A 19,772-nucleotide genomic window follows, 5' to 3' on the forward strand; every position below is an offset into this window, starting at 1 on the left:
ATGAAACTTTTTGACATTAGGGGCAAAACAAATTTCCTAAATCAGGCAACCACTACAAAACAGTTTAGCAAATTTTTGTAGTATGTTTCTTTGGAAGACTTCCGCTAGGTAGGCATAGAGGTTTTCATTCAATTGGTCTGAAAGTAGATCAGTGTGGACTGAATACCAATACATCCATAAAGTGTCATTTTTTTAATGAATATGAATATAGGTATTAGATGCTAAAATTTGCATATGTAGTTGTTATGATGTGGCTAGGAAAATATAATTGACAGCAATTGCTGATACAGGTCAGATATTATATGGTTAAATAATTAATTATGCCACTTTACGTTTCCATCTTTATTATTTTTTACAACTAATTGATTGCACACAGGATGATAAAGAAATTGCAGCATCTGACATGACACTGAACTTTCAGTTGATCCTACTAATTCTAGTTACACGTGTAGTTAAAAGATTGACTATTAAGGATAAAATCACCAAATTAAAGATGCCATTTGAAAAGAAATTTAAAACACTTTGATACTCACGACTCTTCAGAATTGTGAGAGTTATATGGAATTAAATAAGCCTGGAAACAAATTTGAAAATGAACAAAATTCAGATATTGTATGCCCACATCTAGCATCTATATTTGCTTTTTTTTTTAAATATAAATACGGAAATGTATATGATTAAATGTTAATATTTCTGCATTAAGATGTAGAAGCGAATTTGGATGAATAATATCTGATATTTTGTCCTTAATCCTGACAAAGAAAAAAGATAGACATTTCAAAGGGATATAAGAACTCTACTTTCATGCTTCCTGGAAATACATCTACCAATAGGCAAGTCCCTGAATGCCAGGTGATATTCTCAGATTATGCCGGAAATGTTTTTGAGTTAAGCCCCTGTTTGACCTCTAAAACCATGGAGGGATGAAAGCTTGACAGGGAAGCTATGTGGCATTTTTTGCTCATGTTAAAGCTTAACAATTCTCTAGAAATCAACAGACCACAAGGCTTTTTTCAACCAAGCACATAACCCAACTCATTGAGCCCAAGGGAGCCAGAAATACTCTATTGGCTGCAGATGAGGTGTACCACAAGGCAACAGAAAAGCTACAGCACAACTTCAATGTTCAGTTGGTTTGAAATATAAACAGAATAAGTTTAGAACAAGACTAGGTGATCAGCATCTGAAATACAATGGATCAAAATATTGATATTTTCTCAAGCCCAAGTTTTGCATTCAACTTTATATGACACAAACAATGGACCAAAATCTTGATATTTTCTCGAGCCCAAGTTTTGCATTCAACTTTAACAGTGTATGCAGGTTATTGATCATGCATCTGAAATGCAAGAATCCTTCACTCGGGGGCAGGTTGGGGGGCGGCGTGGGGGTGGGTGGTCAAACCGACACACCTACACGTGCAGTAGACTGATTAAAGGAAAGGTTTACATAAGTACATAAAGTCTGAATGATTATAATGTTGATTAAAAAGACAAATCTTGAATGCAGACAATAAATCTGGAAGCAGCTTGAGCCTATGCAGAATTTACTACAATCCAACAATTATTTGCATTAAAATGAGATTTATTGTGCCAGGTACATTTTTAGAAATTAAAAACAAATAAATAGCCATTGCAGGATTTATTTATAATTTTGTACAGTTCTTACGAGCATATTACTGGCGGAGCATGGAAGTTTTTAATTCAATCTTATCGAGATAATTTAAATCATCTCTTCATGAGCATATAAAGAACTTTCAGTGTTCATTGGACTAATTTATTTCCTGCTCGGTCAGTGTCACACTTTGCGTTAGTTCCTGAACCACAACAAACCACCAAAACTTCATTCAGCCCCCCCAGTTCATCCTTTTTCATATGGATCTGGTAGCTCTACATGCCATGAAAAGTGGGCTAGCATTAAAGAAAGTATTCATCCAAGAAATGGAAAATCTATACTTAAGGCAACAACCATCACCATTGGTCTTTCTTTATAACAAAATTCAGATGCTTAATCTTAGTGAGAATAAATCAAGTAGCTTAGTTGAAAGACCTTCCGTGATGGTCCGCATGCTTGGCATGATATCGAATATATTGTGTTGTTGCCTTATTGGTATGCAACACTGGCATGGTATCAAGGTTTTCAGACTCAGATCCCAGCCCTCTATGTGGGTGTTTGATTCCAAGATGGATCAAGATCTTGGTTATCTTGCTGTGGCAAAAAAGAGAAGATTAAGATATGTTACAATCTCAGTTAATGTTTCAGGAATGTTAAACAGAGACATGCTCGAGATCAGGAGTCATGCTTAAGGTTTTAAGTCTCGTGAGGCAGGGTTGTTTCGATTTTTTCATGAAATGGGACATGTTGCTGTCCGGCTCCATCCCAATATTTGGGATAGAGGATGTTCCATGACATCTCGATTGGGATGCTCAGACGCTAGCAGGATGGTTCTGTCCCGACACATGGGATAATACTTTATTTTGGTGTCCCGCAGAATGTCCCGCTGGGACCTGAATCCTTGGTCATGCTTACTACCGAACTTCTGCTGGTGACACCAAGTGGCAAGCTGCTTATTTCTTTCTCTATCTAGTGAATTTGCTAGCTTAAATAAAATGTTTCGGTCAAGCAGAATCTAGTCTGAAGTAAGCATTTTGATGGTTTATAATATATTGCATCTCCAAGGCACATCAAACACCATGAGTTCTGGGGAAGATATCCTGCAGTGCCTCCTCTTGGATGTACAGGAATTGGAAGGAGATTTTCATAATTTGAAAACAACTGAATGTGATATTAACACTGTCTAAGTCAAAAGAATCATCTCGAAGGTGCCTTCAGTGACCACAAGGGCAGGGCAGGCATGAAGAAAAATACATCCCCTGGAATGGTGCTTTTAAACTGCTGCTGATGGTGAATCATAGGTGTTGGGGGATACCCACCGACCGACCGACCGACTATCGGAGGGCCCGACCGGCTGGCGGCCCGACCGACCGTCTCCGACTGGCGGCCCGACTGACCGTCTCCGACTGGCCGACCGACCGACTGACGGGCATACCGACCGATTGGCGGTCAGAGCGCCCCGACTGAAAGCCGGGAGTGCCCGACTAACGGACGCTACCGACGGCTTTTCAATGGCCCAATCGCCGACTGGAGGTATGTCGGGCGTATCCCTCCCGACCGACCAAACCCAGAGGCCGACTCACATGAAACTCGCCGACTGACGGAGGAACCCGACGCCACTCTGCTGGCCACCGACCAAGGGTCGGCCGTCTCCTCCCATCGCCGTACAGCCGCCAGACCTTGTCAGCTCTGACACGGACATGCGGCACAGTTCCCCAGGGGCATTGTCCCGCCGAGAGCGAGGTCAACCCTGGTGATTAGACGGCCACACGGCGACATGACATTTTCACGGCGGCTCTGACAGTCTACAGTGAGTTGACAGTTCCTCACTTGTCCGCGCCATTAATGATGGCGCCATACCGCGCTCCACTATATATATCGGGGAAGGCAACAGTGCAAAGGAGGATCCGCTCGTCTCTCCCACATACGCAGGCTCGCTCCTCTCTCTTCCTCTCCCTCTCTCCTTCTCAGAGCTCTCTGTCTGCATTTCACTGTTGCCCAGTCACCTCTCTGACTTGACCGTCGGAGGGTCCCCGCCGGAGCCGCCTCCGGTCAGTGCGGACTTCCTTTTGCAGGTGCACGCTTCCCGGCGATCGGGCGACGAGGCGATTGGCCGCAACAGATTGGCGCGCCAGGTAGGGGAGCAGCATGACAAAGACAAGAGCTCAACGATCGAGAGTCACTGGGTCGGCCAGGCGCTCTTCCCGTCGGGAAGAAGCCTCCCCGCCCCCACCGGCGGCGGAGCCTAGCTCTCCGCGCCCTGCAGTGACCACGGAGGCCCAGATTGCGGCCATCGTACGGCAGATGACCGTACTGACCGACGCAGTCAAAAGCCTCCAGCAACAACCGGCGGCCCGACCTATGCCTTCCAGGAGCAGCCGCCGACGGCCGCGCCGACCCCTGTCGCCTCCAAGCGAGCGCTCTCAACAGCGCTCCCACGGAGAGGAGGAGGGGCGACCACGGCGCGACGACCGACGGTCCCAGCGGCCCTCTCCTTCCCCATTGGAACGGGCGAGGAAGGAAAAGCGGCCGCGCACACCGTCGGCCTCTCTTTCAGAATCCTCCGGAGGCTCCACCCCCGGGGTCTCCCAGCATCGACGAGCGGACGACTACGAGCGACGGTTCGAGGAGATCGACCGCCGACTCGCCCAACTGCAGATGGACGGCCAGAAGTCTTCGAACGACGTCGACTTCCAGACCGCCCAGCCTCTCTCTCGACTGGTCCTCGATGAGCCGATTCCCAGTCGGTTCAAAATGCCGAACGTGGAGCCATACGACGGCTCCACCGACCCAGTCGACCACCTCGAGAGCTATAAAGCTCTCATGACAATTCAAGGGGCAACCGACGCTCTTTTTTGCATCGGCTTCCCCGCCACACTTCGCAAGGCTGCCAGGGCTTGGTACTCCGGTCTTCGATCGGGCAGTATCCATTCCTTCGCGCAGCTCGAGCACTCGTTCGTGGCCCATTTCAGCACCAGCCGAAAGCCGCCGCGAACATCGGATAGCCTTTTCTCCCTCAAACAGGGGGAAAACGAGACGCTCCGACACTTCGTGGCGCGATTCAACGCGGCCACGCTCGAGGTCCGGGACCTCAACGAAGACATGGCGGTTTCAGCCATGAAGCGGGGCCTGAGGTCGTCCCGATTTACTTATTCTCTGGACAAGACCCTCCCCCGAACATACGCCGAGCTACTGGAGCGCGCATACAAGTATATGCGCGCGGACGAAGGAGCGTCCGACCGACGATTGGTCGAGCCCAGGGGTCCGAAGGAGAAGCGAAGAAAGGGTCGGGAGCCCGCCGAACCAAGCAGGCCCCCGGCCAATAGTCGGCTTTCTCCACCCCGACAGATCCAAAAATCACCCCGCCGACAGACTCCGAGGTCGGTGCGTCCCAGGTATGACTCCTACACTCCTCTCTCCGCTCCCCGTGCGCAGATCTTGATGGAGATCGAAGGGGAGGAATACCTGCGACGGCCTCCGCCTCTGAAGGCAAAGGGCCTCGACCATCGGAAGTACTGCCGGTTCCATCGGAGCCACGGCCACGACACCGAGCGATGCATCCAGTTGAAGGATGAGATCGAAAATCTCATCCGCCGAGGGTATCTCGGCAAGTTTCGAAAGGGTCAGCCGACCCGACCGACTGCCGATCGACGCCCCCAGCCGACTGAAGAGGCACCGACTAACCAGCCGACGGCTGGAGTCATCAACATGATCTCTAAGCGGCTGGGATCGGGGACGTCTACAGGGGGGAGCCGACGAAAAAGCCGCGCCCGGACGACGTGATTACCTTCTCAGAAGACGACATTCGGGGCATTCAGACTCCCCACGACGACGCTGTTGTTGTGTCGGCGACAATAGCCAATTATGATGTAAAACGAATTTTTGTTGATAATGGAAGTTCGACAAATGTTTTGTTTTACTCGACCTTTTTCCGAATGCGACTACCGACTGATCGACTTAGTGGGGTCTCCACGCCCTTGATCGGCTTTGCCGGAGACACCGTCACGACAGAAGGAGAAATCACCCTGCCCGTGACGGTCGGTACCGAACCACGGCAAAGCACAGTCTTCCTCATTTTCGCGGTCGTCCAAGTTCCTTCGGCCTACAACGCCATACTCGGGCGACCCGGACTGAACGCCCTCAGGGCGATCGTCTCGACGTACCATCTCCTTGTTCGATTCCCGACCAAAAATAGAGTCGGGGAGATGCGCGGAGATCAACAGCTCGCCCGACGATGCTTCCAAATCTCCGCCCAAAGCGACGAGACGAAGGATCCCCTGACAATCGACAAACTGGATCAGCGGGAGGAGGAAGAGCGGGGTTCGCCGGCCGAGCAGCTCGAGGCGATCCCGACAGGGAAAAACCCCGACAGAAAAGTTTGGATCGGGTCTCAATTGCCCGACACCGAACGCCACCGACTGGCGGAGCTGCTGACGGCCAATGCCGACGTATTCGCATGGTCGGCAGTGGATATGTCGGGCATCCCTCCAAAAACAATTACTCACCGACTCAACATCGACCCGACAATGAAGCCGGTGAGGCAGAAGAAAAGGTCCTTCGCCCCAGAAAGGCAGAAGGCCATTGACGAAGAAGTGGACAAGCTGCTCGAAGCAGGCTTCATTCGGGAATCCACGTATCCCGATTGGCTTGCCAATGTCGTCATGGTCAAGAAAGCCAGCGGGAAATGGAGGATCTGCATCGACTATACCGACCTCAACCGAGCATGCCCGAAGGATAGCTTTCCACTCCCGAAGATCGACCAGCTGGTGGATGCGACGTCCGGATTTCGGCTGCTTAGCTTCATGGACGCCTTCGCCGGGTACAATCAGATCCGGATGGCGCCTGAAGACGAGGAGCACACCGCGTTCGTGACCCCCAAGGGCCTCTACTGTTATCGGGTGATGCCCTTTGGATTGAAGAATGCCGGCGCCACCTACCAGCGACTCGTCAATAAGGTCTTCAAAGACCAGATCGGGCGTAACATGGAGGTGTACGTGGACGATATGCTGGTAAAGAGCACGCAGATTCCGGACCATGTTCAGGATCTCGAGGAGACCTTCCGCACCCTTCGACGACACCGAATGAAGCTCAACCCGACCAAATGCGCCTTCGGGGTGACCTCGGGGAAGTTCCTCGGATTCCTCGTTTCTCAGAGAGGGATCGAGGCCAACCCTGAGAAGATAAAGGCGATCCTCGACATGCGTCATCCGAACACCAAGAAGGAGGTCCAACAACTGAACGGGAGAATCGTCGCTCTTAGCCGATTCATTTCCCGATCAGCTGAAAGGTGCCTCCCGTTCTTCAAGACCCTGCGCCAGGCGAACGGTTTCTCTTGGTCGGATGAATGCGAACAGGCCTTTGAAGACCTGAAGAGGTATCTGGCTTCCCCGTCGCTGCTCGTAAAGCCGCAGGTCGGGGAGACCTTGTATCTCTACTTGGCCACATCCTCTGAGGCGATCAGTTCGGTGCTCGTTCGGAAAAACGAGTGCCGAACCCATCAGCCCATCTACTACACCAGCAAAGTGCTCCACGGCGCCGAAGCAAGATACTCGGAGACGGAAAAGATGGTTTTCGCCCTGACCGTCTCCGCGCAACGGCTCCGACCATACTTCCAGGCCCACGCCATCGTGGTGCTCACCAACCAGCCCCTGAGGGCCGTACTGCGCCGACCCGACACATCCGGACGACTCGCTAAGTGGGCAATGAAGCTTAGCGAGTTCGACATTCAGTACCGACCAAGGCCTGCCTTGAAGGCTCAGGTCTTGGCCGACTTCATCGCTGAATGCCTGACGACCGACCGAAGGTCGGGAGCTGAAGGCCCGGGACGAGGTTCGGTCTCTGAGCCAGACCCGATCTCCACCTGGGTACTTCACATCGACGGAGCCTCCAACGCTCAGGGAAGCGGGGCCGGGCTCCTGCTCACGAACTCGGATGGGGTAGTCACCGAATACGCCCTCCGGTTCGACTTCAAGGCCTCCAACAATCAAGCCGAATACGAGGCACTCCTCGCGGGCTTGAGGATGGCGAAGGAACTGGGCGTCGACAGCCTCCGGGCATTCTCCGACTCTCAGCTGATCGTGGGGCAGGTCAAGGGCGACTTCGAGGCGCGAGATCCGACCATGATCAAGTATCTTCAGAAGGTAAAGGATCTCGTGGCCCGCTTAGGGCATTTCGAGATCTCCCACATCCCCAGGACGGAGAACGCCCGTGCCGACGCTCTCTCCAGATTGGCAACGTCGGCCTATGATTCTTTGGGTCGGACGTTTGTCGAAAACCTCCAACAGCCGAGCATCGATCGGGTCGAAGAAGTGCAGCAGCTAACGTCTGAACCAAGTTGGATGGACCCGATCGTCCGGTACCTGTCCGACGGGACCAGTCCCGAAGATCCCGCGGAGGCCAAGCGACTCCGATGGTCGGCGTCACAATATGTGATCATGGACGGCCGACTCTACAAGAGGTCGTTCTCCCTCCCTCTGCTCAGGTGCTTGGGACCGACCGACGCTGACTACGCCCTCCGAGAGGTTCACGAAGGAATTTGTGGGAATCACTTGGGGGGCAAGTCCTTAGCCTTCAAGGTCCTACGACAGGGCTACTACTGGCCGACCATGGGGAAGGATGCGGCAGAGTTGGTCCGAAGGTGCGAGCCATGTCAGAAGTATGCCAATATTCAGCACCAACCGGCCAGCCAAATCACTCCCATTGTCGCTCCATGGCCCTTCGCTCAGTGGGGAGTCGATATTCTCGGCCCCTTCCCACCGGCGTCGGGCCAAAGGAAGTTCATCGTTGTCGCCATCGACTACTTCACGAAGTGGGTCGAGGCCGAGCCCTTGGCGCAGATCACCGAGCGGAAGATGGAGGACTTCGTCCAAAAGTCCATCATCTTCAGGTTCGGATTGCCGCACACCATCATCACCGACAACGGACGGCAATTCGACAACCGAGACTTCAAGGACTTCTGCGCCAGGTTCCACATCCGTCATCGACTAACTTCAGTCGGGCACCCACAGTCCAACGGTGAGGTTGAGGTGACGAACCGAACCTTGCTCCATGGACTCAAGACCCGACTGAACGAAGCCAAAGGTCTCTGGGTCGACGAGCTGGGCTCCGTCCTATGGGCTTACCGAACGACCCCCCGTGTCCCGACCGGAGAGTCGCCGTTCAGTTTGGCCTACGGGACAGAAGCTGTGATCCCGCTCGAGATTGGCCTGCCGTCTTCAAGGGTCGAGCAGTACCACGAGCCGGACAACTCCGAAAGTCGGAGGGCCGACCTAGACCTTCTCCCCGAACTGCGAAATGAGGCTCAAATCCGAATGGCCTCATACCGACAGAGGGTCGCCCGGTACTACAACGCCAAGGTCAGACCAAAGCTCTTCAGGCCTGGCGACCTAGTCTTGAGGAAGGCGGAGGTGTCGAAGCCCTTGGACCAAGGGAAGTTGGCTCCCAACTGGGAAGGACCCTACAGGGTTGCTGACACCTTCGGGCCGAGAGCCTATCGGCTGGAAACCCTTGAGGGAAAAACCATTCCCCGGACTTGGAACGCCGACAACTTGAAGCTGTATTGCCAGTGAATTCTGTAATTCAATTGTCGGAATACATGTCCAGTTTGAAAAATTGGAGTTCTAACTCTTCCACTACCGGTCGGCGCTCAGCCCCGACGCGCCGACGCGGATCTGGCACCGACGACACATCGGCCCCTTACACGGTCCGATGCATCTACAACGACGGGAGTCAATACTCCTTCGACGACTTGTCGGACCTCCACAAAGGGCCGACGGACTCTTATGAACGGGAGTTCATGCTCCCTCTACGGTCGAATTTTCGGGCAGAATCCGTCGGCCGACAGGCCGATCGGGCCCCGACCGAAGAAAGGCAAAAAGCCCACGCGACTATTGTCGCGACTTCCGACCGAGCTACGGCCGGTCGAGGGATGTTCGGCTTACCACCGTCTATCGCACGACGCGACCTTTGTCGCATCTACGACTTGCCGACCGACCAACGGTCGGCTGAACGACATTCGGCTTACCACCGGACGTTGGAAAACATCGAACCCGACGCAGGGGTATGGGGACCCGACTTACTATCGTTTCCCCGACAATGCGCCGGACGCCGACTTCGACTGTCGGAACCCGACCTAAAGTCGGGACACATTTTACTCTCGGAGCTGAACAAGTTGCTGAAGCCCTACCGACTTATGCGAGTTGGTGACTTGACTAAGTCAGCGACTAACGTTCGACATTGCAGACATGTTTGGCATTGCAAACGGGGGGAGAAGGCAAAAGAAGAATTCATTCAAGACTTAAAGAAATTTTTTCCATAAACAAAGGAAAGTCTACAAGGTAAAGGCCGGAGCCCGATTACAATCCAAAGCAAAATAGAAGACAAAATAAAACCGACTAATTATCGGAGTCAACGTCCTCCACTGGACGACGATGCGAGTTGGTCGGAAGATCTGCTCCGACTTCAGCCATCGGAGCCGACTGGTCTTCGGCAACCGGCTCTGCGACGTCTTCGGCTTCCGCCCTGGTGGAGAGACCATCCGACGCTGGTCCGGCCGTCTCCTCCGCAGCTGGGGCCTCCGACCCTGGCAGAACCACGTTGCTGAGGTCAAGTTCGGGGTACAAGCTCCGAACGGCTTCCCGGGCATCCTCGTACCCGACTTGGTACGAGAGGTAGCCGCTCTCGAGGAGCTCTTCGCGGTACTCCTCTGAGTCCCGGAAGACCTCGACCGCCCGACCCAAAGCCACCTTCGCCGACTCTGATTCGGCTTTGGCAACGTCTGCGTCGGCCTGAGCGGCGGCATGGCCCTCTTCAGCCTTAGCGAGGTTCTCGAGACTCGCCCGAAGTTGCTCGCGCTCGCCCTCCAACTCTTTGCCGACACTGTCTCGCTCGTGTCGGAGCCGACGGATGGTCCGGGACTTCTTGGCCGCGTCATCCTTCGCCGACTTGAGCTCCGACTCCAGCGACGCCTTGGCCTCCTTGAGTCCGGAGATCTCCTCCGAAAATTGGGAGACCTCCCCCTCGAGTCGGTTCTCCCGGTCGACCGACTGTTGAAATTGGTCGAGAAGGATGGCCTTCTCGGCTTCGAGGCCCGTGACCTTATCTCTCCAGGCCGCGCGCATGTCCCCAAACTTCCGATATCCGGCCTCCAGCTCGGATATGTTGAAGACCAGCTGCACAAAAAGAGCCGACTGTTAGTAAGCCGGACTTGCGATGCCGCGATTAAAAACAGAGGGAAGGAGAGCTTACCCGGATCATCATCGGATAAAAGGACGACAGCATGTCGGAGACACGCTGGTTCTTCATCGCTTCGATGTCGGCAGGAAGGAGGAGTGCTTGGCATAGTCTCCTGGCCAAGTCGTGGTTGGCCAGGCCCGACGCACCCTCGGGAAGCGGAAAGTCGGCCGACCCGCCCGCCGACCGACCTTCGTCACCCGACGCCATTGGGGCCTTACCTCGGCTTGCCGTCCAGGCCCTGACGTCGGAGATAGACGGCAAGCTCGAGCCCGACCGAGTCTCGGCAGACGGCGCGGCGGTGGCATGCGTCGGCAGCTCAGGTTCGCGGACTTCCTCCCGAACCTCCGGAATCTGCTGGGCGGTCGGCGTCCCCCCGGCAGAGTCAGCCGCTCGACGGTCGGGCGAAGCAGCTCCCCCGACTGACGGTCCCTCGGACGGGACATCAACAAGCACTGTCGGCACCGACAGTGCGATCACCGGCTCCGCCTCCGACCCGGCTGGTTCGCTCGGCGGAACCACGCGGGGCCTCTTGGGAGGCTGCGACGGTCCGGCACCTGCCGCCGGCCTCTTCCTCACGGCGTGCTGACGTATGTCGGCTGCCGACAGTCGCGTCCTCGGCGGCATATCTGAAAAAGACGACGAAAGGTTAGAGCTAAAGAAGAAGACAGAAAAGAAAATGAAGACGTCGGGAGAATGCAAACCGACCTAAACGGGGGACCGGGCTAAGGCCGGCGTCGTACAAGGCCTGCTCGGTGACGAGCTCGCTCTGCTTCGGCACCGAGATATCCTTTAGCCGATGGAAGTCCTCCCGATCATCGGCCTCCACCCGACTGTTCTCATTTGGATCGGTTCGGGGGTTTCCCCAACGGACTGGAAACCCCCAAGGGGCAGAGGACGACGTGAAGAAAAACTGGTTCTTCCATCCGTGAATGGATGTTGGAAGACCAGTAATGAAAGAGAGCCCTTTCCGAGGAATGAAGTACCACCACCCTCGGGCTTTAGGGTGAGGGCGGAGGACAAAGAAAACTCGAAAAAGAGAGATCCGAGGTTCGGTCGGCAAAAGCCGACACAGGAGGGCGAAGCTGACTATCAGCCGAACCGAGTTCGGCGCGAGTTGTGCCGGGCATAACCCGTAATAGTCCAGAACGTTCCGGACGAACTCCGGAATCGGGAATCGAAGGCCGGCCCGGAGATCCTCCAGATAGAAGGCCACCTGACCCTCGGGCGGGCTATTAACCCGACCATCGGCGCCAGGGGCGAACAGCCGAATCTGCTCCGGGACGCAGTACTGCTCCCGGAGCCGATCGACGTTCGGCCCCGAAAGTGAAGAAGCCTCCACCTCCGGGGACGACCGAGTGTCTTCGGTCGGCTCTCCCGACCGACTACCTCGTGGGGACGTCCTAGCCATGAGCTCAAAGAAATGGCAAGGAAGAAAGGAAAAAGAAAGAGGGGGAAGGCTACTCTAGCCCTTGGAAGGAAAGAGTCGCAAATGGGAGACAGAGCGGAGAAGTACCTGGAGCGGAGGCTCAAGTGGGCAGAGTCTCGACTGTAAAAATGAGAGGGGTAAAAAACCATGTGGGGGTAACTTTGTATATATAGTGCTCCCCAACGGTCGAGATGAAGGCACGCCCAGCGGAGACTCCCCAGATTTCGCCGCGTGGCATCATCAGGGCCGTCCCACGATCCGACGGTTCGACGCACCCCCCTTCAGATCGCGCCACGTCGCCTCCATCCGCTCCACCGAACGCGAACCGATGGCCACACGCCACGTGTCGCGGCGGGACGCGACGTTTTGTCTTCCCGACGGGACGCAACGTTTGGGGTTCCCGAGGGAACGGCGGGAATGACGGTTCCACTTCCCGATGGGACACGACGGTTCCACTTCCCGATGGGACACGACGGTTCCACTTCCCGATGGGACATGACACCTGGCACCGGTTTTATCACTGACACCAGCGGGATATCCGGCACGGTGGGACGTCCGGCGCCGACCGACACCTGATGCTGACGGGACGAGACGCCTAGCGCCGACTGGATGTCGGGCGCCAGCAAACCTCTCGACATTTACAGGGCGCCGGACACCGTATCAATCGGCGGTACGGTCGGATCCTCGCGCACGACAAATCCACTCCTAGTCGTCAGCTCACCACCCGACTTAGGAGTGGAGGGGGGCAACTGTTGGGGGATACCCACCGACCGACCGACCGACTATCGGAGGGCCCGACCGGCTGGCGGCCCGACCGACTGTCTCCGACTGGCGGCCCGACTGACCGTCTCCGACTGGCCGACCGACCGACTGACGGGCATACCGACCGATTGGCGGTCGGAGCGCCCCGACTGAAAGCCGGGAGTGCCCGACTAACGGATGCTACCGACGGCTTTTCAATGGCCCAATCGCCGACTGGAGGTATGTCGGGCGTATCCCTCCCGACCGACCAAACCCAGAGGCCGACTCACATGAAACTCGCCGACTGACGGAGGAACCCGACGCCACTCTGCTGGCCACCGACCAAGGGTCGGCCGTCTCCTCCCATCGTCGTACAGCCGCCAGACCTTGTCAGCTCTGACACGGACATGCGGCACAGTTCCCCAGGGGCATTGTCCCGCCGAGAGCGAGGTCAACCCTGGTGATTAGACGGCCACACGGCGACATGACATTTTCACGGCGGCTCTGACAGTCTACAGTGAGTTGACAGTTCTTCACTTGTCCGCGCCATTAATGATGGCGCCATACCGCGCTCCACTATATATATCGGGGAAGGCAACAGTGCAAAGGAGGATCCGCTCGTCTCTCCCACATACGCAGGCTCGCTCCTCTCTCTTCCTCTCCCTCTCTCCTTCTCAGAGCTCTCTGTCTGCATTTCACTGTTGCCCAGTCACCTCTCTGACTTGACCGTCGGAGGGTCCCCGCCGGAGCCGCCTCCGGTCAGTGCGGACTTCCTTTTGCAGGTGCACGCTTCCCGGCGATCGGGCGACGAGGCGATTGGCCGCAACAATAGGATTTAACATCATGTCCCTGATGTCTGCATGGTTTTCCTGTCAGGCTAACAGCATCACAGAGCTGCCTTCAAGATTCCCATAGTGATGTACATTGATCTTCCAGCTGGTCTCTTAACCATCGAGTGAAACACTTGTAAAGCCTTCTCTAACTGTATCTTGTGCAAAGTAGTTGGGTAACAAGCAGGCAACCCTTTCAGGTAAAACTCTTTAGCAGCCGGAAGAGCTCTTTGGCACCCAGATATACAAAACTTATTATCCAGTCCCTTAATACTTTCCAAACAAGATATTGCCACTTCAATTGCACCGGTTCCTGGTGCAGAAATCTGTTCATTCTGGATCTCATTTGCACTTCTTTGATGAGGCATTCTTTTCATGTTTCCAATATCATCCATAAAGCCATCTTTTACAGATTGCACATTACTTGAAGACAACCTGTTCTCTAAACTTGGGAGTTCAGCAGAACCAAGTGGCTTCCGTGCTGCAGCTACTATTTGAATGCCAGCAGCCGAGCCACTGTTGGCATTACTTGGCAGGTCTCCTCTCCATCTTATAGGGCCTGTTTGGATGATTGGACTGAAAATTCTATAGGATTCATGGGTTAGACCAGTACAACCAGCAAAAACATAAAACGATAAGTTGGGCTAGACCTATACTCATAAATATCCAGAAATAACTTTCGACTGGGCCGGCCTGGATCTCATAGAGAGAGAAAAAAAAAAAGAAACTGCTGAAGGCTGATTTTTGGAAAAACTGCCATTAACGAGTTAGCATGAAGCCAATGCGTTTGAAGTTCAAGTTTGGACTTGGCAATCCACCCACGCTGGAGGGATGATTTAGGGAAGAAGCATCAGCAGAATCCTCCATGTGGCTTGCTGGATTTGGTCCACTCAATATTTCATCACCGAAAACAAACAGAATGACAGAAGTACGCCGCCGTGGCAGCACTAACGGATGAGAGCCCTTTGTACCCGACATTAAAGAAACTGCCGAGTCATAGTGGTTCGTGGTCCCATCACGTCTGGTGGGGAAATAGAAGATGCTCACATGAATACCCTGGTTCAAATTTTGCTGACTAGTTTGAGACTGAAGGATCCAAATTATTTACAAAAATAACAAAAGTCAATTGCAGCTCCTGATGTTTGTTAGCGTAAGTTTTTTTTTTTTTTTTTTTTTTTCTGGGGAATTGGAGCAAACACCTAAAACTTTTACAGCAAGTCCTTCATTTAGTCAAAAATCAAACGAACCTAGTAAAGAAAACTAATCAAAACCTGAAACGATCACCAGCCTCGATATCATAATTCAAATTATTTTCAGAATCAGAAATACCTTACTGGGGGTGCACGGAATACGAGACGAAATGTGTAACTTTCGTAGATCAAGAACCGAATCAAATTCGGTAAACACAACGGAGCAAAATCTAATCCAAGTCAGTCACAAGGAACCTTGAAACTCACAGAGCATCCCACGAAGATAGTCGGTTTCGCATTGCTCCAGAATCGACGCGGACTCATCTCCCCCACCATCTGTTCGAGAAGAGGCCAGCAGCAATAGCAGCGACAAAGACGAAGGGAACTGCAGAGAGACCAACCCTTACTCCGCCTCGTGGTGGTAACTGATCCTCCGACGCTGGAACCAGTCCTCTTCTCGGCCGACCACGTCGGAGCGGGAGAGGAAAAGATCCTTGTCGAGGCTGCCGGAGTCAAAGACGGTGGTGTCGAGGATCCGGTTGATAAGATGATAGACGCTAGCGGCCTTGCTGCCGAGAAAGCCCACTACACCGTCGAGAGGAAAAGAAGCAGCAGAGGCGGAGGCGGTGGCGGTGGAGGAAGAGGGATTTTGGGGAGAGAACCGGCGGAGGTGGAGTTGGCGGGAAGGGGAGACAGTTCAAATTAGCGAGGGGCCAAGATTAATTTATACAGTTTATTTTTCTCAAAACATATTTTATATATAGGTTCTGTTTGGTATTGCTTTTGGATGGTCATGAAGCGTTTCTTGGAGGATCGAGGTTAAAAGTCTACTCCACGTTACATTGCGGTAATAAAATTAATTGAAAATATTTTTTGTTTTCATAATCGTTTGAGTTGATATTTTTAAGCTATTATCATGCAATTGAAGATTTTAAATTTATTTATTATATTATTAAGATTAAAATATAAAAGATAATTTACAAATTAACCATACTTTTGATAATATTTTTGATGGTAGAATATAATATAATATATTATAGTGTATTATAATAATACGAAAATATTATAGAAATATTATTATATTTTTATAATAAATATAAAAAATATCATTTATTATATTATAAATTAACTATCAAAATAAATATGTTATAAATTAAGAATATTTTATAATATTTATTTTTGATAATACAATGGTTAGATAATTGAAAGCATTGGGCAATATTTTTTATTGTTATTTTCTGATATTAAAAATATTTTCTCAGTTTGGTCACTAAATAAGTATTAAATTTCCTTAATATTTCTCACCAACCAGAAAACAATATTTTCTTAAAGGCTTTTTTTTTAAAAAATCCAAAGCTCTACTATTTAGGCTAATTTATATAGCTTCATTTTTCACAAACCACGTCTTATATAGTGATGAGGGAAGCACTTTGTGGTTAGTATCCAGAATTTGAAAGATAACTTTTCTACAAATTCATGTACATATCCTGAATATTTTGCAATTCTCATGATCTAAGGTTAAATAAATGAAATAACAATTTAGCAAGAGATCTAGTTACAATTTTTTACTTTCGTTTTCTTGGATCATGCTAAGATTATAAAGCCATTCATAGTTTGCTGGATAGAACATGGTACAAAGCTTATTCATGGCTCCCTAATTAGAGTTAGGAGTGACAATCGGATCGGATCGGATCGAATTGGATTAGATATGTGTTAGATTAAATATGGATCGAGTCAAAATTTATCAATCTAAATTTGACCTGTTTATTAATCGGATGAAAAGTTTAGATCTAAACCCAACTTGACCATTAATCTATTTACTAAATGGATCAAGTCATGTTAAACAGATTAAATAGATTAAATGGGTTGGGTTAAACATGTCAGAAATAGATATGCAGTTTTAAATAAGTTAGACAAATTAAATATTTTGGATTATAATCCAATCTAATTATTAAATAGATTAAAATGGGTTAAATAAATCAAAGGTTTAAATCTGAATCCAACTCATTTAATAAACAGATCTTGATCCATTTATAATCCAAATCTATTTATACCAAACCAAAACCTATTTAAAGCAAGTTGTTTGCAAGTTGGATTGATGGGTCCGGTCATAAATTATCATCCTTAATTAATTAAAAAGTATGATCTTCTTAAAGATCCACCAAGTTTAAGAATCAATGCTATGGGTTAGTTGATAAAATTTGGCAAATGCAAGAGCCAAAAATAGATAGTTACACGTCCTTGTGAGTCCATGCTGTGACCTAAAAAGGAATGAACTCAAGACTAGATATGCATCTGGAGAATTAGCAGCATGCCAGTAGAGATTCTGACTTGATTGTAGTTAGACTTGATCTTGATATATGTTAGATTTGCAACTTTTCATCGCTTAAAAATATTTGTTGCTAGGCATAGGAATATAAAGTCATTCGGACAAGCCCCGGTTCTTGGTAAAGTGTCATCTTTATTTCAATAAAATATAGCTAGGGGTACAAACAAATCAAGTTAGACCGGATCACGGGTAACCCAAATTTAATTCGATTTTTTGATCAAATTTTAATATTAGATTCAAATTCAATCCAATCAAAATTAGATCGGTCAAACCAAATCTACAGTCAAAATTTTTTTCTAACGAATCACTTGGATCAAGTTGGATCCATGTATCACTCGGCTCCAATTTGACAAAATTCGGATTCGTATTGCATTCAGGTCAAACGTGGTCAATATTTTTCTATTACCATATCGACAACTGTTATAAACCACACAAAATCGATAATAAATAATATTATTTTTAAAATAAATTAGATATAAAAATAATTTTTCAACTTATCTTTATGTTAAAGACATTGCTTAATAGATCACAACTCTTAATAGATAACAAATAAGATCTCTATTAGTTTACTAAAGATGATTTGTAAATCTTGCGAGACAAGATTGTGCTATCGACAATATCTTGATCAGATCAACCATGATCCCAGAATTCTTTTCAAGAGTCTTGACTTATTAGCGCGTGAAGTTGAATCATACATGAGAGGAGGCAGCTAACATGCTTATGTACTTGCTGTCAGCATGCTGAATGTGTGCTTGAATTATCTTCCATCGTTACAGAAAAGATGGATCCAATAAATGAATAATAATTGGTCCAGTAATTGTATCACTAATTTTGCACCCAACGAACCCGTCCCAAGAGCAACACCGCAAGGGATAAAAGCTCTGTTGCATTGATTTAAAGACTCATATAATGCTGGAAAAGAATCCCTAAGAAAGATACCATGCATTCAATGTGAAATAAGTCAGTCTAAGTGGAGGATGATCTCCTTCACTGAGTTATGAGAGAACTTAATACCCAAACAAGGTGTACAAGGTATTTTAGGCCAATCAATTAATGGGTTCATAAATGTAACTATTTGCCCATTTCAAGCCTTTTGTGCCCGAACTCAACTTTATAGACACAAGGGAGAGAGAAAGAGTGCGTTCATCTGGAAGCCTAACCCAAATATTTCATCTACCTTTGCTGGGTACTTCTTTTGATGCATTCTTTCTTCTTCCATGATAAAAAAGAACATAAGATTACAATACGTAAAAAAACATGCATTCCATGTTTCAGGAAGGAAAAGTAACAACATGACTATGTTTTTTTGTCGCTATATCAATCCCTACTTGATTTCCTGATCTGTTTCCTATCCTATATGGCACTCAGGAATTGGTGCAATTTGTACACATAGATGGGTATCTCATGAGGTTTGGACCAATCAAGTTGTGCTATATGAGAGCAGAAATTGTAGAAATTGTAGCAAAAATAGAGCGGTCGGCTTCAACATTTGCTTTTCTTTCCCACAAAAAAGCATGTCAATAAAAATTTCTTTGGAAAAGACAAAAGATCAAGGATGGGGCTACCCTAGTTTCACCCTCATATCTTCCCACTGGAGTATTTCTGGCGGCAACGTTCCTCATGGAGGACCCGAGACCTTGCACCTGGGCCCCTCTACACATCCATGGAATCCGACATTGTACCACTAACAACTATGAATTATTATGAGACGAGGGTGACGAGTGCTGTGGCACAGCTCATCCCTTCAAGAACGAGGCTGAGGAAAATACAGATACAAAACAAATGGGTAATGGCAGCCTCTGTCCTTTTATGAAAGAGAGGTATCCACTTTGCTTGACCAAGTCCAATAATTACAGCCTAGTTGGAGCCTGCCCCGGGCCACCATGAAAACGGATCCCGGTTATGTCCTTTGCATCAAAGAATGATCCATCCCTTTTTTTTTTTTTTTTTGTGATATGTACCATTAGATTACATAATAGTTACTATAAGATCCATGCAAGATATGATTGATGTTGTGAAAAAAAAATAATTATTTTTTTTGTACGAAAGATATAAATGAAATCTCTAAAGACATGAAGATCCATTCTTGCCAGCAACAAGATTTGGATTTTCGAAATGCTAAATACAACGGGACAAGAAGCAAATCAAATGAAATAACATGACAGGAAACAGATCAAATGAGGTTCTGATTGACACTAAAGTCGCAACAAAAAACCATGTAAAATGCAAATGACAAAAAATAAATTTTTTAACTGAAATTATTTTTTTTTCGAAAATATTGGAACTCACTATGAGAGATTGTGATGTGATGTCATGCCAGTATATTGTGATCCAATAATTATCAGTTGGATCAGACCAGATCACGTGAGAGAATTGACTGCACTTTATTACAAGAATTCAAGTTATTC

At 49.3% G+C, this 19,772-nt stretch overlaps 1 pseudogene; it reads right to left on the reverse strand.

Moving 5' to 3' along the window:
- Positions 1–12,310: 12,310 nt before the first annotated feature.
- Positions 12,311–15,371, reverse strand: LOC105055658 (uncharacterized; annotated as a pseudogene).
- Between the last annotated feature and the right edge of the window lie 4,401 nt (positions 15,372–19,772).

This window comes from Elaeis guineensis, chromosome 12, assembly GCF_000442705.2.
Source record: "Elaeis guineensis isolate ETL-2024a chromosome 12, EG11, whole genome shotgun sequence".
In the NCBI taxonomy this organism is placed as follows: Eukaryota; Viridiplantae; Streptophyta; class Magnoliopsida; order Arecales; family Arecaceae; genus Elaeis; species Elaeis guineensis.